We start from the raw sequence: 16,943 nt of genomic DNA, 5'->3' as shown, positions 1-16,943 counted from the left end.
TCAGGACTATGATTGCACTCCAGAAAATGGTTGGTCAGTCTCGTTGATGCCTTTCTGCATCGAATAGTACTCTTATGTTCCAGGATACGTTGTTTCACTTTTCTTATAGTCATGCCCACATATTGTTTCTGGCAAGGGCAAGTGCTTAAGTATATGACCTTCTCACTATTGCAGTTAGTGTGGCGCAGTTGTTTCCACGGTTTAGATAAACCAATGTTAACCTCGGTAGTATGTCTTGTCTGTGCACAGACCACGCATCCACCACAGGGATAGTGTCCCTGGACAGGTGGAAGATTCCATAGAGGATTAGCAACGGCTCGTGGTGTACTCCGAGGTCTAGTGTGGACCATGGCGTCGCGCAGATTGTTGCCCCTTTTGTACGAAAACAGAGGGAAAGCCAGTTTGACTTGGCCAGTATTCAAAATTCGCCAATGTTTCCGCACGATCTTCTGAATTCGATTGGAAGCTGTACTGAAGGTGTTCACAAAAGTCAATCTGTCATGTGGTGCTTTAGGAACAGAGACTTCCAAAAGAGCATCCCGGTTGTTATTGGCTGCTCGTTTATAAGACTGTTTGATTAACTTCGATGGATAGTTTCTGGATTTGAGATTGTGCGAAAGAACAGTGGCATGTCTAGTAAAGGCTTCGGTGGTGGAACAATTCCGTCTCAAACTAAGGAACTGACCAAATGGCAGGCCAGTCCTCAGTCCCTTCGGATGGAAACTGTCAAATTTCAACAAAGAATTTCTGGCCATGGGTTTGGTGTACAGTTCACTACCAAGACCTCCATCTGAAGGAAAAATCCAGAGGTCCAGGAAAGCCAAACCCAATTTGCTAAATTCCAGTAAAATTAAGGAAAACGTTTTGGTCATTGAGCCAGTGATGAAAGGCCGTTAGAGAGACATCGTCTCTTCTCCATATGACCAAAACGTCCTCGATGTAACGTTTCCATAATTTGATGGAACCGAGAAAAGGATTGGTTGGCGTGAGTACATGATTCTGCTCGAAAGGTGGATGTAGAGATTGGCCAGGCTGGGGGCAAAAACGCTGCCCATCGAAGTACCGGAGATCTGAAGGAAAAAGCGGTCTTCAAATTTGAAAAAGTTTTCCGTCATGGCCAGCCTGGCACACTCCATTATGAAAGGAACAGGTGAGCTCAGTGGCTCCACGATGTTGTCCAATAGCGATCTGATCGCTTCAAGTGTGTCACCCTGGGGGATACATGTGAACAGCGATTCTACATCGAAGCGGACTAAATAGTCAGTTTCAGTGTTAAAATCGATACCAGGTAGCATGTTCAAGACGTCCTTGGTATCTTGAAGAAACGTGGGCATCGTTTTAACCAAAGGTCTCAAAAACACATCTACAAAGGAAGACAGGGGTTCTAAAAGTGAACCGATGCCCGAAATAATAGGTCTTCCAGGAGGAGGACGTTGCTCCTTATGCACTTTAGGCAAGGTATAAAAATAAGGAGTCACAGGATGAATAGTCACCAAGTAGTCCGCCTCGTGACTAGAAATCCATCCTTCCAATTTCGCTTCGGACACCAGATCCCCAATCTCTTTTTGGAGTCTTGCCGTGGGATCAGAACTCAACAGTTTATAAAAACTCGCATTGTTGAGTTGCCGCAGGCATTCTTCACGCTAATCTGTGGTATCGAGTATGACAATAGCACCACCTTTGTCGGCAGGCTTGATGGTAATAGCCGCATTTTTGGACAGGGAGTCAATAGCCTTTTTGTCAATATTAGAAAGATTGTGATAATGGTTGTCGGAACCCATGTCTAGTTTCGAAACCTCAAGGGAAACCGCTGTTTCAAATGACAGTACAAGAGGGGGTACCGAACTTGCTGGTGGTAAAAAGGTGGATTTATTTCGTAAACCACTGTCTGCAACAAGATCCATTGGAGTAGCATTATCAGTTTTGTCTTGGAAGAAAAAACGTAATCTAATCTTCCGAAAGAATTTGGCTAATTCACACTGGATCATGAAAGGATCACCTGAATGGGTGGGTACAAAACCCAACCCCTTGTTAAGAACATTTGTTTCAGAAGGGGTCAAAACATGAGAGCTCAAGTTAACTATCAACTGCTGCTGGGTCCTGCTGTTTGAGTCCCCTTCGTCATGCTGCACAAACTGCGCGGCGATGTCGGTGGACTCCAATGTAATACAATTTTTCCCTTCTTGTTGAGGGGTTGTCACTTGAATTAGTTGAGAGGGCGACAAGTTTCGTTGCCCGTTACATCTTTGTTGCATACATTCTTCACTATACTAGATCATGGTTTTAATCTCTTCTATCACAGGGCGGTGCCTCACGCCCTGAGTTGCTACCAGGAGCGGCAGGCTGAGTCCCGATTTAATTACGGGTAAGATTCTCATCTAGTTGTTTGACTGTTCTGATTGTTCTGATTTGTATTGGCTACAGACTTGTTTGGAGTACATCTCCTAGTTATTAATTTGCTTTTTTAGGTCTCGCTGAGACAGCGAAAGCTGTCTCTTTGAGACATTTTGTAAGTGGGCTTTCAAAAGTGCTACCCACATGGTTTTGCTGGCCTAGGGCTTGAGTGCACGATGGTGTGCACGTGCAGAGCTGCTCATTGCATTCCCCCCTCCCTTCTCACCCAGCCCTTTGATGCTCTGCTCGATTATTTTCACTTTCGCCGCTTTGACCCTTGCATTCCCCCCTCCCTTCTCACCCAGCCCTTTGATGCTCTGCTCGCATCTCCCTCCTCCCTGGGCGTGAAGGGAGACAGAGCCATCCTGCTTGATTAATGGCTTTGCATTCCCATGTGTTCCCGCAGTAAACATGCCCGAGGCGCCAGCCGAGAACAAGGCTCACGGAGACATTCTCTTTACCCTCGTTAGTCCCTGTATCTCTATGTCCTTCAGAAGCTCCTGCTTTTCCTACCTTTCTGCCCAGCGATTTGCTTGTTTTATTGGAAGCATCACCGACCAACTACAGTTTTATTGCACTGTAGGGCTTTGTCAGTTTAGTTTAGGGAATACTTGGGCTTTTTTTTTTTTATCGCCATGGTGCCTGCTTTATGGGCTGTGGCGATTTAAAAAAACAGATGCTTCCCATATTTTGTGGCATACCAACACATCGCCACGGCGCCGCTTCATGGGCTGTGACGATTTTAAAAAAACAGATTCTTTGTGTTTTGTTGTTTCTGTCAGGGCAGCGCTCGTTTCACTTTAATTTGGGTGTGAAATTTTTTTTTTTTAACCTGTGCTTTCACTTTAATGGCGAGTGCACAGCTTTCTTTTTATGTGGCTCCCCGTATTTATCTTTTTTGCTCCCAATCTTAGTGGCACGCCTGAACACGTCTGCAACAGCTATTGCACTCCTCGGATATCACTGTGATACAGTGACTGCAGCCCACTACTCCCCTGTCTAATGCCTATAGAACTACTAATGGCCAGTGTTCCCATTTAGAAAACATGAGAGCGATCGCATTGCAAGCTCACCGGTGCGGCATGGACCCAGGTGCCAACCATAGGCAAGTGTCAATGAGGCCAGTCTGGGCTGAGTCGCTGTGAGCCCTCAGTGCAGCAATAGAGCAGCTGCTCGCCACTTGCATTTTACCGCAGCGATATTCATCCCGCAACTGCCAGAACCGTGTAGTAAGTATACCGGTGTGGCCTGCGCTTCTATGTTACTCGCGTACTTGTTGGTTCTACCAGTGAAACTCGATCACCCCTGCGGCGAGCCGACGTATTTAATGTCTGTAATGCAACTCGTGCTCATGTAAAGCACTCTGATACCTTTCGGTCCAGTTTGCGCTATATAAAATTTTTAAGATGATGTTCCATATGCATTCCGTAGGTGTAACGTAACTCACAATGTAAATAGATTTATTTGAGGTATTGCTTGAAATAAATACGTCTCCATCTGTTAGGGCACTATGCTATGGTATACATTCTTGCTACATTGATGGGCCTGGTACCAAGTCATGACTGACACATCCAGACAGTTTTTGCCATTTTAACCAGGAGGACTGCACCGTTAGTTTCAATCCCTTACTTCTAATGAGAAGAGTGAAAGTACAAGTCCCACCATGCACAGAGTTAGATGTTCCTTGAAATCTATGACTGCTTGAGGATGGCTACGCACGACCTATGCAAAACGGCAACACATAGGGCACTTCGAACTTCTATGACGTAAGCATTTCGATTCAACGCGCAGCAGAGCGCAGACAGGGTGTTCGTCCAGTTGTGAGTTTCTAAGGTCAGGCTAAAGTAGGTCGAGGATAACCCAGTTCATCCGTTTTTAAAGGACGTCAAGCAAAGAACAAGTCCACCCAGTGGCCCAGGGACTTGTTCTGCAATGCTGATGAGAGCCGAGGCAAGCTCCGGCATGCTGGACGAACTCCTTTGACCCTTGGCACTCACTGACTGGAAGCAATCTTACCTGCTTCGAAACCCGATCCCTCTGATGCTTCAGTTATGGAAGAAAGAAAAGTGCATTGTCCATCACAGCGCATCTCCGAGGAGTTAAAAGGAGTGACCAGGCTTGCACCAGGGAGTGCACAAGTGTGTTCTGGGAGTGCTGCACTCGTGAGGTCACAGGTGGACCAGACAGGTGGGGAAAACTGAAGCTTTTCAGGTATATATTTACGTTTTGTCTATCAAGGGACGCATGAGCAATATATAAAGTGAATGTATGTATGCGTTGTCCTGTTACCAGCGCTCTGAAGCCGCTGTGAGCTACCAATAGCACTAAGGAGTTCAAACAATGAAAACTGAATTCTTATATGATGCGCTATGTATCATTTGCGTGATGGAGGCAAATCCCATTTTCCTTCTTGGGCCTATTTAAGATTTAAATTCTGTCTCCCTATATTAATTATTGTGAGGGCGATTTAACTGTGGAATCACGGGTAGGCATTAATCCGTGCGTGTGCTGCACAGAAAAGGATTCTGTTCTATGCGCGCAGACCGTGCCGAGAATAGGGAGGTGTTTTTCATAAGGGTGCACTGACGTCACTGCCTCTGTGAGCCCTGTCCTCAGGGGTGGCAGTGGCAATGCCAAGGACAAGAGGTGAACAGTGCCCTCAGCCATGAGCACCATTTACTACCTGCAGTTCCCAGAGCGACAGGGGGCATTAAACGTTCAGTTTTATAAACCAAATAATTTCAGCAGTGAAAGACTCTCGTCCAAATACATAAATGAACAAGCATTTGCATTGCAATAGGTCTCGCATTTACACGAGTTTGAGCTATTGATATTGTAACTGACAATGCCTTTAATTTCTGTTTTCGTTTTTAAAACATAAATAAAAGGCATTGTCATTTACAAAGCCAATAGCTTAAACTTGTGTAAATGCGAGACCTATTGCATTGCAAATGCTTGTTTGTTTTGTGTTTTGTCAAATTGATACAGGCACTTACCTTCTTGACCGGTTGGATTTCAAATTTCTGTAATTGATCCTGTGGTACAAGGTTAGTTGTATCGTTCTACTTGCCAAGTTTTTTTAGACAAGTTCACGCCAGTGCTCACTTATGCACTAGCTTGCAGTTGCAGTACTTTTGTAATTTGGTCCTGAAGAAAGCCCTGATCATAATTTACTGATCCTGTTGGGCTGAAACATGTAGAACTTTTCTTGGTTTTTGTTAGCGCGCTCGTCAATTTGATCAGATCGCGCCACTACTCTGTTTTTAACTTTGGCACAGGGATATTTTCAATTAAAGATTTTTTTGTTCCTGTAGTCAATTTTATATCACTAAGTCTTACACTGCACTATAGGGCCTCACCTAACTTAGGCTAGCCTCATCGATCTTTAGGAGATCTCGTTTCATCAGCGTAGTTTAAAACATCCGCGAGCTCCTCCCATATATCCACCCTGGGAGTAGTAGCTCCTTAGCCAAACCAGGATTGGTTAAGAGGAGATCCCACATGATGAAGCATGCCACCACGGTGGGTGATGGGATTTCGTCCTCTTTATGAGGACTTTATAACTAGGTTGTAGCTTTATCTCCATACTGGTTCTGTAAGGTCCTCTGCTTATCTGTTGGTTGTTGTCTTTGTAGCTTTTTGCTTCTCTTAACCCCTGGACTTCTGTTTATATGCATTGTCAGTAGGGGGATTTGTCCAGGTTGGTTGTGTGCTTCCTCAGACCCCATCGCTTACTTGGTTTTCTATAAGGTCTAGTTTGTAGCCAGTGTGTGATGGCAACAATTGGGGTGCCTAGAGGCAGACATGCCTGGGCTGGTATGATGTGTAGTTAGAGGGTAGCAAATGATGAGAAAAGACCTTACGTGATTTGGTCATGCTGGCAACTGTGCTATTCCTTGGAACGGGTGTTTTGGGAACAATTGAGCAGGTTAAAAATTACGTCGTAAGTTAAAAGTGCGGACAAGGTGGTGAAAAGATCCTGAAAACGCTTGCGGTAAGAATGGGTCTGCAGTTAAATCTGGCAGGATTGCCAGTTGTCGAAGAATGCGGGCCAATTGCCCACCTGAAAGAGCGACCAAAGTGGCCAGCATCTTTGTAGGCGGGTAACGGGCCCTTCTTGTGGTGATCACAGGATCTGGATGAGGCGAGTGTCGCAACACCCCTAGTTAGGTTTCAGGAGTTCAAGTGAGGAGGCATGCCAGGTGCTCACCTCCCAAGGCGAGTATGATGACCCCTGAGCAGTAGATGGGCAATGGGCCCTTCTCTGTTTTTTGAGAGTATGGACATTGTCTCCCACACGTGGCAGGGGCTACGACCATAGGGGGCGAGCGGATGTGGCTGCAAAGACGGCTCAGGGGCAATGACCTTCCCCCCATATAGTTTATTTGTTTGGAGATCTTCTGAGAAATAGGCTCTCGCTGCTATGGAGGCAGATCGCTGATCACCCACTGCCGATCCCACGCAGGATCAGTAGAGGCAGAGGGTTGCGGAGAGTGAAGGCCAGCTTCTGGGGAAGAAGTGGAGATTATAATTTTGTTTGGGGCCTCGGGCACATCAAGTGCTGTGCTTCGCCGTCATCCCTCGCAGTAGGGTCATGGAGGGGACTCTTCTTCTGAGTCTGCAGTCTCCCAACACCACAGGCCCAGGCAGAGAATTCTGAATGGAGACCGTTGTCTCCAGTGGCTGAGGTTTTCACTCCAGACACGGGCAGGTCACCTTAACAACCGCTGCAGATCCCGCCCAGGAACAGAGGAAGTAGAGGGGAGCCGTTGGTGTTAAGGCCCTCGGGCCCACCCAGAGCTGTATGGTGCAGGGGCATGGACAGAGGACCCCCTACTCCGAGGCAGTGGGTCTCTCCACCCCTCGGGCCCATGCGGTGGGAGAAGGATGGCGTTCGGCGTCTCCAGGAGCGGAGGCTCATTCCCTGGATGAGAGGCAGATCATCGCAGCAATCGCCACAGATCCAGTCTAGGATCTATGGGGGCGTGAAGAGAAAAGTTCCAAATCCCCGGGACCACCAAATGCACCACTGTGGCGGACCGCAATGATGCCAGCACCAACAGAAGAAAATAACTCTTACCACTTGTGAAAGATTTGATCTCGCAGTCGGCCAACTCCAACTCGATCACCCCTTTACATGACCTCCGCAACAATCTCTATTAATTCTTCAGCAACAAAATCATAATTTACAGCAACTTCAGCATGTAATTGGACCCAACAGATCTCGCCAAATGCCTGCCGATCTTAATCAAAGAACCAGTGCTAACAACATGACCAGTTATCACTCCAGAAAAAAACACTGCCACCATGAAGTACATCCGCTCAGGAGCCCAACTGCACCCCTGTCACCACCACACCTACTCCAGAGGATTGCAACCCATCAGTGCCATGCTCCCACCCATTCTGAATACCTCCACCCACCTCTTTCAGCAATTTACCCAGATGCATGGAAACATACTACTGTCCTCCCATTGCTGAAGAAACCCTATGCGGATCCTTCAAAGCTCGCCAACTACGGACCGATCTCCATGCTACCATTCCCAGCCAAGGTCTCAGAGAAAATCATCAACAGACAACTCACCTAATAGCTCAAAGCCCACAAACTCTGACACTACTCAGTCTGGTTTCAGATTCATCCACAGCACGGACACTGCCCTTATCGCTACCACGGATACAAACGCATGGCTCTGGACAGAAGAGACATGGCAGTGTTCATACGCCTGGAACTCTCTGCAGCATTTGACACTGTCCTCCCCCTATCCTCATCCAACGCCTACACTACATCGGAATTAAAGGTCAAGCACTCTGATGGATCTGCTCCTTCCTGAATGGAAGGACTCAATCAGTCTGGCACCGTACACCTTGGGTGGGCGTGAACTCATCAGCAGAGTTCTGCAATGTTCCTCCTTGAGCCCGACCCTCTTTAACACATAAATCATCCCTCTAACTAGCATTGTCTGCTCTCACGATATCAATGCCCTCTCCTATGCCGATGACATGCAACTCATTCGCTCCCTCCCAGACAAAACACCCAGTACTCAGATCAGGTGCAATGCCTTAGTAACTGAAATCGCTCACTGGATGAAGACCAACTGTCTAAAGCTGAACACTGACAAATCGTGATCTTCAGGAACAGGACATCCTTGTGGGGTCCACCTGGTAGCCAACAGAGCTAGGACCGACACCCACATTCACCACCCATGCCAAGAACCTTGGGATGATCATTGACAGCAAACTAGACCTGCCCACTCAAGTCGATGCGGTCATCGTCTCCTGCTTTCATACCAGAAGACGCTAAGAAAGATTTTCAAATGGCTCTCAATCAGTACCCAGAAAATAATTACACATGCCCTGGTCACAAGCAAACTGGACTATGGGAGCACCCTCTATGCCGGGATCAACAAAACCATCACCAGAAGGCTGCAGACCATTCAGAACTCGCTGGCCATGATCATTCTCAACCTCCAACGCCACATTTATCTCACCACACCTGAACGAGCTCCACAGGCTCCCCATTCACAAATGTGCACAATTCAAACTCCTCATCCACACTTTCAAGGCACTACATAACACTGGTCCAGCATACCTCAATGACATCTGATTTAACAAACCTTTCCACTTGCAAAAACCCCATGTGTAAGGAAATGACTTTGTATGGTCACCCCCCAATTTTTCAACTGACGCTGCTGGTTTTTCGACTCAGAGTGCACTGAGGCCTGCTAGCCAGACTCAGTGCCAGTGCATGGACCCTAAAGTGTATGTCGCATTGGCTATACCCAATTGGAAATGGCTATCGTAACTAAGTTCATAGTAAATGGTGCTCCGATACCTGGGGCATTTAAGTTAGAGGGATAACCCAGGGCTTGCAGCACTGATTGTCACCCTGGAGGTTCCCCAAGTAAAGCAAGTCCCCCAGTTTGCCACTGCAGACTGGTAGAGCAGTTGTGCACTGCTAGTCCTACCTTGCCATTGAAAGCAGTGGCAAAGCAACCAATTCCCCTGGACATGTGTCTAAGTCACCCCTCTGGCAGGCCTACTGAGCCCTAAAGGCAGGATGCACCATTTGACACAGGCAGAGCATGAACTTTGTATGTCCTGACAGTAAAACAAGTGAAACAACCGTTTTTACTGTGTGAAGACTGGTTGCTGAATTAGCGAGTAAAGGGTTACACACTGACCCCTCTTCAGCTCTGCCAACTCCTGAACGGTGCGACCAAAGTTGGCACTCCAATGCATTAAACAACTTGTAACATTAAGCCAGACTTGTATCTCAAGTCCAAATTAAAGTAATTTGTTGCAGTGTGCAGCTTAAGCAAAGCTGCCGCTTTGTTGGCTTTAAAACACGGATGTATGACTGTACAACTACCACCTAAACCACGAATTCCCTAACCACGAATGTTAAACAACGAGCCAACCCAAACAACTACATTTTTATTAACGAGTTCCTGAACCACGAAAATTTCCACATTCCTCTGTGCACATTTTTTCTATTTTGTTCTTTTCAATCCTCTGTTTTATAACTTTTATCACAGATCTTAGTTTACTTTTGAGCTACGCACCATGCTATTATACTATATAAATCGTTTGTTTAATCTTACTTCCCTCCGATTGCTTCCTCTTCTCTTCATCTCCAGAAAGCTACTAGTTCCGCAATCTTGATTGAAACGATCTTGCGCCTACCTCAGCAGATTCGTCAGAAATGCAATGGATGCATTCCCCAAATTTTCGATAGAATTACAGCCATTTTACAACTAGATTATTCTGATGTGACATGGCTCTCTTTGAACATATTTTTTATACAGTAAGAAAAATGCATTTACTGCGCATATTTTTTTTTGGGCAAACAGATTTGTTTTCAAAAGTTTAGACATACATATCAAATCGGTCATTTTGAGTGAAAACACATTTAAACGGAATTTGACTTTCTTTTCTGTAAATGGAATACATTGTGTGAAATAATGAATTTCCTTTGGTGGATAAGTAATGCCACAATCGTTTTTCCAGTCAAATGCTTGCGTAAGATGCAATTTTCAAGGGAGCACAAGTCTAATTTCTGTGAAATTTGCTTTTTATTAGATATGACACCAGTTTTAAAGAGCGGGAACAGTATATGTGATACTTCCTGAGCTCGATAGATAAATATACACCACGAAGCGGGCCAGATGCTGAGCTGAACATCAAACAACAAAGTGTAATTTCAATCAACTGCATGAAATGAATCTGCTGCGCCTTCTTATCAAATAGTTGTACCTCCCTAGAGGCGGAGAAGTCTGAGACGTGGTTTAGGAGTGTCGTGGTTGAGGAATTCGTGGTTAATCACTTAGTTGATCGTGATTCCTCGTTGTTCTGACTTCGTTGTTCAGGTAAGTCGTTATTCAGACTTCTTGTTTAGGATGTTTCCCTTAAAACACCTATTCCTTCCTGAGCAGACAAGGAGCCTGCTCCACAAGACCGCTTTCTGCCCTCCTGGAGAGACGTGCTAACAACTCTCAGGAAGGAAAACAATGAGAGACTGCAGGCCAGGGAGGTGTAACATCCCTCTTGCAGGAAGCCACTAGGGTGTTAGCCCCAAAAGGCAGGCTTCAAAGGTGAAGATGTCTTTGGAGGACAGATGTGTAGCACCAGCGGGAGGGCTGCCCCATTATTGAAGTAGACAGGCTGGCATGGGAGTCAAAGGTGGGAACCAGTTGCCAAGCCAGTTTTCCTAGGGATGTGTAACCCCGCGCTAGCCACACCCCGGGAGTGGGCTACTGAAGTCTGTACACCAGGACAGGGGTCTTGAAATCTTGGGAGTGGGCAGAGGGTGCATCCTGGGATAGCCAGACACTACAACCCACAGGAAGTGGTCATCACGTGGGAAGTAACCTGGTAGCCCACTAGCTATCAACTGCATCATGCCCTGAGGTCACTTTCCAAGCATAAAAAGGAGCACCCCTGGCACCCCAGACCTCAGATGTCGAATGACTTGGAAGAAGGCCCGAAGGAGGACTGCCCTGCTGCACTGAGGGACCAGCAGACAGAGGCTGAACCGAGAAGGAATGCACCTGCTGAAGATGGTGTTTAGCGAAGAAAGGGACTGTGCCTGCCCTGTCCTACTAAAGGAGAAGCCATCTCCAGAGCCCAGTCAAGAGAACATCAAAGGCCTCCTGTTCAGAGCACAAGGACACAACAGCTGAAGAAGCCTGCTGATTTAAGTGTGTAGCCCAAAGTCTCCAAGCCGCTACCACCGCCACTGTGCAGCACTGAGTACTAAGAACCAGCGCACAGAGTTGCACATGAATTCACTAAGCCCAGGAGTGCCATCAGCCAGTTCCCAGGATCCTCATAAGAAAAGTTATTGACCCAGGAAGGATTTACCTGTGACCGTGACTTGTAGTCAGTGGCAACAAGAATGCGTCGACCCTGCAACCAGGACCCCCTCACCAGCTCCATGGACCAGGAAATCCTTGCAGGAACCCCCCCCCCCCCCCCCCCATCACCCACACTGGTTCCACAGCATCCTTCATCCCTTGAATCAGGACCACTCCATAGAAATCCACTGCAACAGTAAAGTACCTGGAATTGTTGAATGACTGCTTCTTCTGTGAAGTCAACTGTTCTTGAGGACCTTGCTGAGCCCCCTGAGTAGCTCCCTGCCAGAGTTGATCGCCCCAAGTATTTCTACCCAACCGCATTGATACTTACCCAAGTGTTCTTTGAAACATTTTCTAAGTGTCCAATTTGTTGACTTTGCCAAGGCTTGTTCGCGGTTGAGTAAAATTGCATGGATTTATTACTGCTTGCAAAATCTGTATCTCCGGGTACCCTTAGTGGATCTTTTTCGTTCTGATGTCTACAATCTTATAAAAATACAGTCTACTTTTATAAATTGGTGTTGGATTTCTGGAGTGTTGATTCCTTGTTCATTGTTTTGGTGTTTAAAATGTTTAACCCTTGTTCCTCTGTGTACACCTTGCTGCTCAGCGCCACAGCTAACCAGGGTCGAGCTGAGGGTTTTATATATAAAACCTAGTGGACCTAAAGGGGTTGGTAAATATTACACAGTGAGGTCGCACAACCACACCGCATAATACACCCCATTTCCTCACACAATGCATACGGAAAACCAGGTTCGCCACTGAAGCCATCTCCTACATCATAACTAAAGCAAGGAACTACTTGCCTCTACACAAGATCCTCTTCCTCACTTCTTGGATTGCGAAAGAAGCCAAAGATCTGGATTTTTAAGTAGTCCAACTAGGCCGTAGGTGTTCCCAGACTGACACCTGCTCAACGCCGGATAGCCTCCTGGGTGTCAGTGCACTCTACAAATCTGTAGAACATAAAAGAGGGGAGCCTTTTATTCTTTCCTACATTGAAGCAATGTTGGTATGGTCCTGACAGATGTGGGGATGTTGTTTCAGTTCCTGGGTGCATAGACGGAAAAGGCTTGTTGCCCTGTTTTTCTTTTTTAACACTTCTTAGCCTGTAGTCAGACTAGCCAGATAAAACACTGGCATGGATCCTGAGATCCAACAGGGAGCAAGCGCAGATAGCCGGTATCGAGGCCGAGGGTGGTTCAATAACTAAATCGCGGATTGATATCTTGGGTGTGTTTCAACAATATTACAAGCACTTGAATTCCTCCTGTTCTGCATAAGCAACTGAGGACATAGTGCTCTATTTAGATGTTGTTGGCCTGGCTTGGTTTGAATGAGAGATGCATTAACTTCTTGACTCCCTGAAGGAAGTGACACGACAGGGGCCACCCGGGTCACCACTGACCACCTCTCAGCCTTCCAAACTAAATTAAGAGTCAGAGAAACAGTGGAGAATATACACCAATAATAATTTATTGTATATGCTCATAGCGGGGCTCCTTCTGCACAGTCTAGAGAGAGTACTACAGAGGGAACTGAGGAACTGTAAGCATAAAGATACATTATATGCATTGAATTGTCAACTAATAACAAGCCCACAATGGAAATTTTCCCAACAGATGTGGCAAACAGCTTAACGACAAAAAAAAGTTTCTACCCTTGTACCTAGCACAGGTCTGAACACTTTCAAGGCTGTTCCACCCTGGACTGCTATCAAACTGCCAGACAGGTGGGAGAGGGCCTTTACCTAGCGAAAGCTATGCACTGGCACAAATAGTACTTTGTTGATGAAACACAACTTAGCAAGGAGCATTTCTCAGAATCAAACCGGATTAGTTTCGAACATTACATAAAATGGCACATGAAGAAGAAAATGGCGTAGCGAATGCTAACTTTAAAAAACATCAACCGGCATAATCGAACATCCCCTATAACAGTTAAAGATGTAACAATTGCAATCTCTGCCCAGTCCAGTAGGAAAGCATCAGGGGTGACAGTGCCTCCGATTTTCTAAGGAATTCTCAGGTATCTTAGCATCTAAACTGTTATGTATGTATAACCAAGCTATCACTGAAAGGGGCGCTTTCTCCCTTGATGCTGTATCCTTAAACCAGGCCGCGATCCAGGTCAATGTGCCTGGTATCGGCCGCTTTCATTGTTAAATGTGGATAATAAATCTTGGCTAAGACTCTAGCTCAGAGGCTACAGCTTCTGATGTAGAAATTGGTCTTGACCGACCAAGCACCCCAAATATGAACAGCACTATATCTGCGAACATTTATAGCTTTTACACATATGGTGGTTCCATATTTGCCTGGTATCTGAGAAAGCATTTGATGCAATACAGGGGGGTAAACGTCTGTGCCTACGGAAGTACTTTCTCAGCTTAATTTTTACTGTATACGAATCCATCTGCAAGACTAGGAGTGAACAGTTTGCACTCCCTCATCGGTGATTTTTGCCCTGGCCACTGAGCCGCTTGCTTGCTCCATTCACAAAGATACTTATATTAAATCTGGATCCCTTAAGGTGTCTTTATACGCAGACAACGTTGTATTTTATATCCAAAACCCAAAAAATAATGTTGACATTAGTAAGACATATTATGGTTCAGTGGATACTCAGGGATACAACTTAATTGGGATAAGTCCAAATTGTTCTTGTTAACAGACAGTGTTACTCCTTAACGTAGAGAATACTCGCTCAGGTGGAGACCAGATGGGGTGAGGTATTTGGTTGTCCAAATAACTGGAAATATAACTGAGTAGGTGAAGAAAAATTATGGGGTGACCCTGAAGGAATTCGAAACTAGAGTCAAGCGAGGGCTGAAACTCCCATTGTTGATTCTTGGGCAAATATCAATAGTGAAGATGGATATACTGCAGACATTTTTTTGCTTATTAACATTCCTGTATACATTTTTAAAGTTTTTTCGGCAGCTGCAACTGTTACTCGCCAAGCTGACCTGGGGTGACAGACAGCTTTGTATTAGATGGGAAGTGTTAACCCAGGTTATGAACAGAGGGGGTACTTACACTGCTGGATCCATATCCACAACATAATCACACAGGTAAACAATACTAAGTGTTGGTTTAATGCCTAGACCTCTCATGTACATATCAAGTCAGAAAGAGGCTAGCTAGGCCGTACCTGCTTACAACTGTGTTACGCAGGAGGCCAACGGATCCATCATAATTTATATTGGAGGATGGGCAATTGCCAAGTATATGGGAGTAGACATTCCTTATACGCCCCCTCTTGAGTAAAACGCACAACCCCTTACTTCCTCCATTGCTAGAGCAAGCAAGTGCACATTGTATGAAGAAGCTGGGACTGCAGATCTTGAGCCACCTACTTGTGAATGGCGCGTTTATGAGCTTGTAACAATTTAAAAATAAAGGAGAGGATACCGCACTCGTGATATTGATCTACTCCTCACTGAGGCAGAAGGCACGTTCGTCATTTTCAATTTTCCCTCAAACCCCAGCTGAACTTGCAGTCCTAACAAATGATTCAAAGGGACACATCAAGGATAACAATCTTTTATGTACACAGAAATAGCCTATGCAGGTGTAGTACCGGAATACAAGCATGTGAGGTAGATGAGGGTCGGCCCTTTCCAGAAAAATGCTGGTGTTGTGGCTGGGCACAGGTTAAGGGGATGCTTTTTAATTACAGGCACAAACTTTAAATGTTTACAGTGCCAATACTGAACACCAGAGCACATTGCTAAATTCATCCAAAGAAACACTCGAGTGTAAAAAGTGCAAAGCAATCAACACCGCCTATCTAAACATTGCATGGGCTTGCCCCCTAATGTCAGAATATTGTTAAGAGGTTTTTGAGTCGTTAAGCAGGATTGTTGAATTTGAGATCACATCCTCCCCCAAGATTGCGGTATTGGGGTACACGTACACTACATCCCAAAAAGTTCAGATTTGAGTGCATGTCCCTAATTATGGCTAAAAGGCGGATGGCAATGCAGCAAATGTGTCCCAGAGCCCCTGCCGTTGCGAATTCGTTAGGGGACCTGGCGTACTATAGTGCAGTAAAAGAGGAGTATTTTGAAACAGTGCACCCAAAGGCACACCGGAAAGACTATTCGGAATCATAAAGAACACATGTGCGGTAGAGAGAAGCTGAAACTGATCCTGATGTTTAGTGTCGATTTTTGCACCAACATATCTTGCTCTGGACGCTAATGACTATATGTACACTTGAGTGGGGTGCGGCTGAAAACTCACAAACAATATAACCTATGATGTGCTATACAAATTATTTCAAATATAAAATTATAAAATAAAAATGATTTCTCAAATAGCTAACTAATAATTATTAATGTGGAAAATGTTATATTTATTTCACAAGTGAAAGATCAAATGTCCCAAGTATGGCTCAGAAAAGCTATAGTGTTCTATCCTTAAAGTTTCCTCATACTTATGCTGTACTTTCCCACTATAAGCTAGACATTCTTGTAAAGCCCATTTGAGATGGCTCCACGTCATATTTGGCTTTGTTACTATCAGAACTGTATCCCCCCTTCCAAGTGAGGGAGAGTAATGCACCCTCAAATAAGACTGTGAGAAGACTGGCAAAGGTGACAGCATGATTAAATTCTAGAAGCACAGAGAGGATCACCAGACTGGAGTAAAGGTCTGTAGGAAACTAGGCTGAAACTGGAGGCACTGATTTGGTTACTCTACAAAACACAAACTGGAAGGGTAAAGTCTTATGAGCAACAGTTAAGGGAGGGAAGGTGATACTTGGTGAGTTATAGCTTCTCTTTACCTAGATCTGAATACAGAAATGCTTGCCCGGAAATGTGCCCTCTTGGAATTTAAGCATCATTGGCAACAAGAGGTATTACAGCCTCAGCTGGCTTCCCTGTGAGGGCGGACTTCGGAGGCAAGCAATTTATGTTCTCGCAGGTGGACTCTGCCAATGCTTTTGTGGATCGCCTGCCCAAAGAAACTCCACAGCGATAGGGGATTCATTTTAACCTACAATGGATCCTGAAAGCTGCCGCAAGGGGAACACAGTTCCCCAATGGACTGGCGAACTTCCTTTGGGAGGGAAATATGGGGTAGGAGGGTTCATAGGATCAGTAAATTAGCGCATCTGTGAGTAATTCAGTGAAAGAATCTATCCATTTCCTATGATGGGATCTATTTCTATAAAAAAGATTTAAAC

The 16,943-nt window shown here is 45.5% G+C and overlaps 1 protein-coding gene across 3 annotated transcripts in view; it reads right to left on the bottom strand.

The window, feature by feature from the left end:
- The window catches only part of LYST (lysosomal trafficking regulator), a 3,752,809-nt gene that overhangs the window by 3,374,554 nt on the left and 361,312 nt on the right, over window positions 1-16,943 (bottom strand). The gene's annotated exons all lie outside the window — the stretch shown is intronic.

Source organism: Triturus cristatus, chromosome 6 (assembly GCF_964204655.1).
Source record: "Triturus cristatus chromosome 6, aTriCri1.1, whole genome shotgun sequence".
In the NCBI taxonomy this organism is placed as follows: Eukaryota; Metazoa; Chordata; class Amphibia; order Caudata; family Salamandridae; genus Triturus; species Triturus cristatus.
Note: the sequence above shows the minus strand (reverse complement) of the source record. Positions and strands in the feature narration are given on the sequence as shown.